General features: G+C 40.0%; 2 protein-coding genes across 3 annotated transcripts in view; one reads left to right on the top strand and one right to left on the bottom strand.

Moving 5' to 3' along the window:
- LOC308088745 (betaine--homocysteine S-methyltransferase 1-like) overlaps positions 1-9908 on the bottom strand; it is a 24903-nt gene extending 14995 nt beyond the window's left edge. The window contains exon 1 of one of the 2 annotated variants that reach the window (XM_080433306.1): positions 9768-9908. The gene's annotated coding sequence lies outside the window, so the exon portion shown is untranslated. The remainder of the gene's footprint in view (positions 1-9767) is intronic. The other variant, XM_080433307.1, reaches the window with a different exon arrangement.
- Positions 9452-10000, top strand: part of LOC308088748 (LHFPL tetraspan subfamily member 2a protein-like) — a 15114-nt gene continuing 14565 nt past the window's right edge. The window contains exon 1 of the mRNA XM_080433309.1: positions 9452-9684. The gene's annotated coding sequence lies outside the window, so the exon portion shown is untranslated. The remainder of the gene's footprint in view (positions 9685-10000) is intronic.

Below are 10000 nucleotides of genomic sequence, written 5' to 3'. Positions count from 1 at the left end.
AAGTACAGAATTACACACAGAATTACACAATACTGGAATAAAACATTTTTTTCAGTAAAAGTACAAAAGTACAAAAGTATTGGTATCAATTGATATCAAAATTTACTTAAAGTACCAAAAGTAGAAAGTACACATTTTTAAATGTATACAAATATTTTGAAAATAGCCGATCTACAAGCTCTACAATGCGTCTCATCGCGACGCATTGTGAGCTTGTCAATCGGCTATTTTCAAATGGTCGAAATGTATATGAGTTGAAGTGGTTAATGTATGTTTTGTGATAATAATCTAAATCTGCAAAGTAACTAGTAACTAAAGTTTTCAAATAATTGTAGTGGAGTAGTTTTCAAATAATTGTAGTGGAGTAAAAGTAGGCCTACAATATTTGCCTCTGAGATGTAGTGTAGTAGAAGTAAAAGTATTGAAATTTGGAATTACTCCAGCAAAGTAAAAAAAGTACAGTACTTGAGTAAATGTACACCATTGTATTATACTCATGACATAGAGAGAGAGAGAGAGAGAGAGAGAGAGAGAGAGAGAGAGAGAGAGAGAGAGAGAGAGAGAGAGAGAGAGAGAGAGAGAGAGAGAGAGACACACACACACACACACACACACACACACACACACACATAGAGACAGAGAGACAGAGGCACAGATCACAAGGTGAAACCAGACCTGCTCATAATTACGAGTGTAACGTAAGTACTCTCTGCAGCTTTTCATTACTTCCACCAATCCCCATTACAGCCAGAGAGCTTACTGTAAATAATGTCAGCCTACAGTAAAACAACTTATCTTTCAACTGTAAAGCCTTTTAACCTGCCTTGTAATCTCACACAGCGGTGCCGGTGTCTCATGCACAGAGGCTGCAGAAAGGTGCATGGCTGCAGAAAGGTGCATGGCTGCAGAAAGGTGCAGCATCCCTATTCTGGGGGGAACATTAGCCAAAAACAGCAGATCTACAAGCTCAGAACGAGTCGCAATGCGACCCATTGTGCCTGTAGATCAGCTATTGTTTTTTTCTTATTTTTATGCCTATATTGACAGGGAATGGGGAGAGAGAGATGGCGAGTGACGTGCAACAAAGGCCGTCCGGATCGGGACTCGAACCCGCGACATGCTGTCAGGCTACTCTGAGCCTAGGTGCCTGGACCGCTACACTGCTACGGCAGCGGTCCAGGCCAAGATCAGCTATTTTTGGCAGAGATTTGGTGTAGATAGAAAAAAGTTTACTAAGTCTAGAGAGTTCAAAGTGGTTAACAACCTGTATAGGCTATAGTATATATGCTGTTTGAAAATGAAATATTTATGTCATTGACTGATTCACAAAAATAAGGGACAAAGTGTGTCCCTTGTTACCAGTTCAATAAAGGAAACGTCTTTTATTTTCCAAATAAGGGACGATTCCGGATTTCAAGGGACGGTTGGCAAAATGGCAACCCTAATGGCTACAAAGACTCTCACAATTCAGATTCACACAAGTGGTTCAGTGGAGGATATTGAAGATAATGCATGTTGATTGAAACAAGTCTTGCAACACTGACCGATGCCTCCAATAAACCCATTGACTTTATTCAGAAATTACATTAGAGGGAATACCCCTCCTGCTCACATGGTCACAGTCACGCACGCATGCACCCGCACACACACACATTAACAAGTACAATAAGTACTAGAGTGCAATAATTCACATTTATTTATTCATATACATTATATGCTACTACCCTCTGCGTTTTGGGAAGTGAAATAATTAACATTTATTTATCTACCCATGTTGCCGACATATCAGCCACTATATTGTATAATGTCTTTCTTCTATATTTATCCTTTTCCATTTATATTTGAAGAAATTACTGTGTACATATTTCTTAATGTCATTATAGCTGTAGATTATTATTATTATTTTTTTTAAATACATTTTTACATTACATACATTTTCCAAAATAGCACAAATAGCAGATCTACAAGCTCACAGCACTTTGCAATGCAATGCGTTCTGTGCCTGTAAATCATCTATTTTCACTTTTATTTTTAAATAGGGCATTTCATTCATCGATTTAAAGATAAAGCATGAAGCACACAGGTCCTCTCACAAGTCATAGTGAGTATACACTGTAACTGTACTGTATGGAGATAAAGCATCTGTGACCAGTATGCCCTCAATCCCACAGCAACGGTCTCCTTTTTTCCTTGCATATAATTCCTTCATAGGCTATCAAATCACATAAAGCAATAGGCATGGTTTTAGGAGGACATTCCTTAGACATGAAACTGACCTCCAATCTCTGAATAAGGTCCTGTTTCTGGTTTGTTTTCTAGCAACAACAAACAGTGTTGTCCAAAACCCAATTCATGAAATCACCTGCATCTACAAATTAAGCGTATTTTGGCAATTCAAAGAGTGGCCCCAATCTTTGATGTTCACATTGAAATGATGAATTTGAAACAAATCAGCGACGTGCTGACGTTTTTAGTTTAGTTTAGTCTTTCCGTGTCCAGTGATAGATTGATATGTTGAGAAGGGGGGATGAGAATTTGCCAGATAAATAAAATCTGGATAAGCAAAGAGTCCAAATATTTATAAAACAGATGTTAAGCCAAAGTATCCAAATGTACTCTGTGTTCCTCATGTGTGACGACTTTCAAATACTCTCAGTTTCCAAAAATCACCATATAAGACAATATGCAAGGTAAATGTGTCATGTATTTGTGTGTGAAAGAAAAGAGTGAGCCAGAAATAAAGAGAGACAGAGCGAGAGCGAGAGTGAGAGCGAGAGAGAGATGGAGACAGACTGACAGACAGACAGACAGACAGCTATGACACTCTGATTGCCGAATAGAAAGATTACGTACGTATGATTTGTATCTGTGTGGATAGCCTTAGGCTTTGTTTGTTTTTTGTTGCCCGTAAAATCAGCAGCTGTTGCTTAAACATGATGTTGTCTGTATGATCTAACTCCACTGTTATGTTCTTGTTATTAGGATGCTTGTTTTGTGAAATGTTTGAGGTCACTTTTCTATGCCATGATTGTCTTTTTCTACAGATTCGTCCTAATGTCACCCTGTAGCGGCATTTCCAGAGACAGAAGGAAAAAAAGAAGACCATTATATTACACTAAATATAACACATGGATCATCATCATCCTTTCATCTTACCATTGGCATTGGTTAATATGTTTACTTAATCAGCGTCCAGTTAAGGAGCAGGGGCTCTTCTCATTGCGACTGACCACAATGGATGACAGCATCTACCATAAGAGAGAATTAATTTGACTTCAACAACTCTCTTACATGTTCCCATAACTGTTATGATCAAAAATTCCCAGATAGTGGTTTTTAAATTACCATCAGAAATGCTTTGATATGAATGTGTTGCTTTGTTAACTAAGTGAATCAATATGCAAAGCCTCCTCTGACATCAGCCAGACTTCCTTTTAGGAACTAAACTGAGCCTCACTAACATCAGTCCTTCCCTCTTTTATATGAGGAGGGTTTGAAATGCACGCTAGATTTATGGAGTGATAGTTCACAATTAGTGCAGCGATAAATCAAGTTTATTGCAATCAACACTATACTAATACCAGCCCTTCACTCTCTCTCTCTCTCTCTCTCTCTCTCTCTCTCTCTCTCTCTCTCTCTCTCTCTAGAGAGAGAGAGAGAGAGAAAGAGAAACAGACAAAAACACACAAATACACTAGGAATGGCATCAGGGCATCATTTTTGCACTGAGCTGAACTTCCTTCCCACAACCACTAACCATCAAATCCAACCATCTCTCTCTAAGAGATTCTCTCGCCGCTGTCTGCCTTTTCCCATGGAGGTGCCCTGCAACTAACAACATCTCTCTAGCCTCTGGGACCGGGGCTCCACTATATGACCACAGTTATCTATTTACAGACATCTCTGCCTCCCACAGTGTTCTCACCAGGACGGCACACAGACAGCTCTGGTGTGGAGAGAGGAAGTCTCTCGGAGCACTGCAGAACCAAATGACACAGTGCGTCACCCGTGGTTTTGCGACGCGAGACACACAGTACAGTACAAGGAACCAAACTGTGCTGACCACGCTCACATACAACATTTGAGGTTGAAAAAAAATGCCAGGAAGGTGGAAAGAAAAAGTTGTGCTATCTATGTGGATGGGCACTGTAGCTCTGCTTATCAAGGGCCCACAACGCTTTAACAACATGGAATGTTGTGTTGACATTAAAAGGACACACTGTCTTGCTTTTGATGTGCATTTGAGTTATAGCAATTGTTAAAGGAGGAGTTCACCCAAAAAATACTTATTTTCTATCAATTACACACCCCATGAAGCCTTGATTTCATGGATTTATTTTTGATTATGTGGCATTCCTAAGACAATAATTTGATGACCGTGTGTATTTCCGGTAGGAGACACAAATAATCTACTTTGTGTCTCCTACCGCATACATTAGCCGGTAGGAGACGGGAATCAAATTATTAGCTTAGGAATGCGACAAAAACTAAAACGAATCCATGGATTCAAGGCTTCATAGGGTGTGCAATTGATAGAAAATAAGTCATTTTTTGGGTGAACTCCTCCTTTAATGGTTATCATAGTCTATAAAAACAGAGTCTTGACCCACATACCGGTATCTCTACGAAATCGTATAACTATGTACAGTAGTTAAGCGCTGTTAATCACATGAACCCTAGCGTCCTTATTCTGGGGTGAAAATGTGGCAAAAGTAGCAGATCTAAAATAGCTGATAGCTAAGATATCTAAATATAGCTCACAACACATCAAGTTGCAACGTGTTGTAAGCTTGTAGTTCGGCTATTTTCATCGAAGGGATTTGGTGTAGAGGGAAAAAAAGAAGCAGACCAAGTATAAAGTCCTGGGGGACCCTGGACAATTAAGTGCAGTATACTGTATACTGGTTTAGCAAGAGTAAGAATATACTGGGTTTTATGATTTCATGTCCTCTACACATTTTGCGCACATGGTACATCAAAGCACAAGTTAAAATCTCAAGGCACACCTGTATTCATATCCATGCAAAATAGTATTGGTTATCACTCTGTAAATGTTTATTTTTATTTACTAATGCCAAATAAAATGTTTTACATATACGTTTTAGGTTATAAGATGTGGCTCTGTTTTTTTATTGGTAAATGAATGGTCACAAAGTGCTGCTAGTGAATGCAAAAAATATGAATAATCCATAACGTTTTGTACAGTTGTACAATATTGCAATGATAATGTGTGGTTGTCACAAAATCCCAAGGCACACCTGTCTCACGTCACACCGTTTGGGAAGCACTGCTGTACATTATAGAGATACTGCAGGCCCATGGATACAGGATGTCAATGTTGAAGAACAACTGTTATCTACTTGTTAGAACATCATGTTTTCTATGTGTTTCTATTCATATCCCGTCTTGCTTACTTCTATATTAGTTGTGACTTGCATATCTTCCGGCCACGAAATGTGGCTTGTGCAAATGTGTATATAATTCTGTACTTACTTATTAAACTTCAGTATGACACTATACATTTGTTATCATGTCCTCTGAGCTCGCTCATTGCTTTCAAAGAGGTAACTCAACTGAATGACCAGTCACAACTTCAATAGAGGAGGGCCTTTAGGATCACAACAGAGTATTATTAAGATTACAACAGATACAATCCATATTGACAGAACATTCTCTGCTCTCTTTGTTTTCAGCCTGTCTTTGTCTTCGTACAATTTCCCTGATGCATTTCATGGGCAAGCACCAGCCTGGCATGGGCCAGAGACATCACTGGGGTACATTTTCAGTACAACTTCAGTGGTATTCACAGACACACAGAAAAAGCGATAAACGCACGTTAATCCCGCACAGGGGCAACTACAGAGCGGTGCACTGTACATAATGTTCAATTTATAGTCCGCCATATGAGGGTGTAGCTTGCCAAAAGTAGCTGATGTACAAGCTCACAAGTCACAACGTGCTGCAATATGCAACGTGTTGTGCGCACATAGGTATAGGCTACCTAATGTTGGTTTAGGTTTATAATAACCAACAGTAAAGAGACACAAAGTAGCTTCAGTCACACGTTACTAGTTGTACAACGTTGTACATCTGAAATAACAGATTTTCAGGCACTGGCATAGTTGTATGATGAAGTATAAATTAGGCTTGTGACCTATAAAGAGAGTGCTGCTGGCCTGTCTGTTAACCATACACGTATTTCGCCTGCGGAAAGCAGGGCAAGAGATTATGATTTCAATCCTGTGTGTCTGTTGTCAGGGCAAATCTCACAAATTGCTGGACCAAGGAAGACCCCAATATTTTTCCAATCCGTCATCGACAACAATGTTATTTAATATTTTTGTGAACGCATTACCGCAGAGTTACTGTCCCTCCAGACTACAATAGGAAGGAGTATTCATACGTTATGTTAGTGTTTCTATCGTGCTTCTATAGGCTATTCGCATACAGATGCTGATGTCATTGACTCTACCTTTTTTTTGCGATAACATTTTTATATTCATATTATTTATATATTTCATATTCACACGTCAATGACTCTACCTTTGGTTTAGCGTTACAAGCACTGCGCTTGATTTTTCAACAGCAGTTTTACAATTCACAAGCCGTGCGTGAATGAACGTGGCCCACAACACAAATACAGAGAGACAGAGAGACCAAGCACTGAATCAAGTAAGAACACAGTTAATTTACAAGCTTGTTTTAAAAGCAATGGCTGGCGGAGATCTGTACTCTGTGGTTCACATCTTTCTAGTCTGTGAATGTACTGCCCGGGCGATATGGACAAAATCAAATATCAATATATTGTGGCGATGACTATTGGTCCTTTCACAAAATATTTACACAATGAGATTTCTGATACATAACCATCAGTAATAACTAATTGGGTAAAAGCAAATAATAGAAGAGTTAGAACATTCAGTTCATACATATAATGTAGCCTTTTAAACCAGGAAAACACTAAAATAGCCCAAATCCCAGACAATATCTAGTTTCTCGTCACAATATCAATGTATTGCCCAGTCCTATGTGAATTTGTCAGAAAGTGGTGTCATAAAGCCCGAAGATACACGAAGCACACACACGGCTATCTCTGCAAACAGATGTACATTTTCCATCCTGTGTCGTTCAGTGTTTCCCCCCTGCAGTGTATTTCTCCCTCCCTTACATTTTGTTACAGTCCCCAGTGTGACAGCCTTGCCTGAGTTGTCACTGTTCCACAGACCACAGTATAATTAGTGTGGTTTATGTATTTGGCTGGCTCCCTGTCTGCCTACAGTGTGGAAAACACCCCATCCCTCTCTACTAGAGAGAAGGAGAGGAGTCTACTGAGGGCTTGCCATTGTGTGTGCACACGTGTGTGTGTGTGTGTGTGTGTGTGTGTGTGTGTGTGTGTGTGTGTGTGTGTGTGTGTGCGTGCGTGCGTGCGTGCGTGCGTGCGTGCATGCGTGCGTGCCTGTGAGTGTGAGAGAGAGAATTAATTCATTTCTTGTTGAGAGTTTAAAAGTGTTCAGGCACAGGCTCACATCTGTTCATCAGCACGACCTTTGTGACCACCAACGCTAATGTTTCTCATTCAGCAGTACAAATGTCACGATGTGCTTTCAATCACACACCCACATCAGCACACATGTGCACTTCACGATGTTGGTTAACGTTAGAGAAAAGCAACATGCACATTAGTGCCTATAACCTGGAAAATCATCCTATATATATGACAGCTCTTGGCGCATATCAAAGGTTAAATATTTCACTCAAGAGTTGTTCAGTTAAACTCCTCTACTTGCAGATAGGGCTGTCACAAATCACCATCATGACATTTTACTTTTGATTAATTGTAATACAAATAATTGCGATTAACGATTTAATTGTGTTTTTTTACTGTGTGTATTCTTATTTATTTTGTCCTGCATAATGCAAGCTTCGTTGGGGGTGTATTACTGTTGTAGGCCTCTATACTTTTGTTCACTTCATTATTGTCTCCGCCAGGCCGAAAGGCATGGCCGAGACTATGTTTTTCCCCCCTGTCCGTCCGTGGTTCCGTCTGTGAACAGCTAATCTCCGGCACCGTTGGCTTAATGGCAGCGAAACTGTGCAGTGTGCACAAACACTCCCTGGATGCCAGAGCAGAACCTCTGCCCCAAATTTTTCACATGGGCATGTTATAGCGCCACCAGGAGACCGATTTTTGCAAAACGCATCTTTTGACTGTACTCCTACAGATTTTGTCCAAACATCACGCAAATCGGTATACAATATCTCTATAGTCATTAAACAAAACAGTCTTTCAGATTTTTCATATTCCATCCTGATTGGCTAAGATTGGCTTCCAAAGTTTGCAGGAGTGCTCCTTATTGAACAAATGCCTCAAATCATGAACACAGCATGCGATTTCCGTGACATTTTGCACGCACATTCCCACTAGGCCGAGAAAGAAATGTTCAAATCAGCCTCATGGTGGCGCTATAACAGGCCGATTCGTATTTTTACCTATAACTGCACCGATCTGTGTAAAACTTTTATGCGCACCCCCTAGAGGCCAAGGATAAACCGTTGCCCTATATTTTCCACATCTGCCTCGCCACCAGGAGGCAAAACATATTTTTTGATATTTACAGATTTTGTCCAAACATCACGCAAATCAGTACACAATATTTCTATAGTCATGTGATCCAGACAGATCTGTCAGATTTTTCATATTCCATCCTGATTGGCTAAGATTAGCATCTAAAGTTTGCAGGAGTGGTTCGCTTTCAACAAAATGCCTCAAATCATGTATGTAGCGATTCCACTCACCTCCAAAGATCATTTAGAATGCACACAAGTATCAGCTTAAATTTCCAAGCTGATCATACATGATCTTTGGTATTCCAATTGTGCCTACTAATTTTTTTGTTTCATCACTTCGAATTGCACTTATCCTCCTGTATCCTTATGTTCTCTCTCTCCTGGTTGGATGACATTTTGTTTACTTAAGAGCTGTAGAGATAGCCTACTAAACAAACTCTACAGCAAAATGTGAATATAGAGCTATACTCTTAAGAAAAAAATCACTTACACCTACTTTAATGCCAATTATTACATGCAATTAACTGCGTATAATGTGGGTTATAACTTATCAGGCAAAAGCCTTGGCGATGGCTCATATGAATCACAAAGAAGAGGGGAAAGAAAACATACCCAAGACAAGAGTTGCCAGAAGGCTTAAAGTATAAAGTTACTAGAGCAGGGATTACATTTGACTCACTTCCCACGTTGGGCTACATCACAACCTGGAAGAGGTTTCTTTTATCGATCACGTTTATTGTTTACCAATGCAATGTGTGGGTCGGTTTGTAACGGGCGCTTGGCGTGGATCAACCATTATAACTCTATGGGATCAACGACGGATTCTTCAGGCAACTTTCATTCTTTTTGACAAACGTGGGGGGAAGGGAAAGGAAAGGAGGAGAGAAAGAGGGAGAGAGAAAGAGGGAGAGAGAGAGAGGGGGCTAAAAAGAGAAAAGACGACGTCAGATGGTTGTGGGATGGCTTTGTGTGTGTGAGGAAGAAGGAGAGAAGAAACGAGCTAAAGAAAGAAAAGCTCCGGTGAATGAAGGTCTGGACCGCTGGGCTGAGGCTGCCTGAGAAAAGACAACAACCCCAAAGCTTCAGCTGGAAAACTTTCAGCGTCCCATCATTTCTGTGAGTAGTTAAAAAAATAACAACAACTAACAAACCCGAAACTTAATAAAAACCAATCCAGCCATATATAAGCTTTACTTTACCTTTCGTTTGTGTTTCAGTCAGGAATGGATGTCTTTTTTTTTTCTCCTAATCAAATGATTGCGTTGCCGCTGCCATTCATAGGCGTTCTAATCTAGACGTAATCTCGTGGTGTGCTTTCAGCTGCTCACAGTCAACAGTTTTGTAGGATAAGCAACTTCATTGTTTGAATTGAAACAGCTATTTTTCAGACTATTTGCGCACGCGTACGTACGCATGCACGCACAGACACACA

This window comes from Gymnoscopelus braueri, assembly GCF_963280865.1.
Source record: "Gymnoscopelus braueri genome assembly, chromosome: 7".
NCBI lineage: Eukaryota > Metazoa > Chordata > Actinopteri > Myctophiformes > Myctophidae > Gymnoscopelus > Gymnoscopelus braueri.
This window is presented reverse-complemented; position numbering and strand designations above follow the sequence as displayed.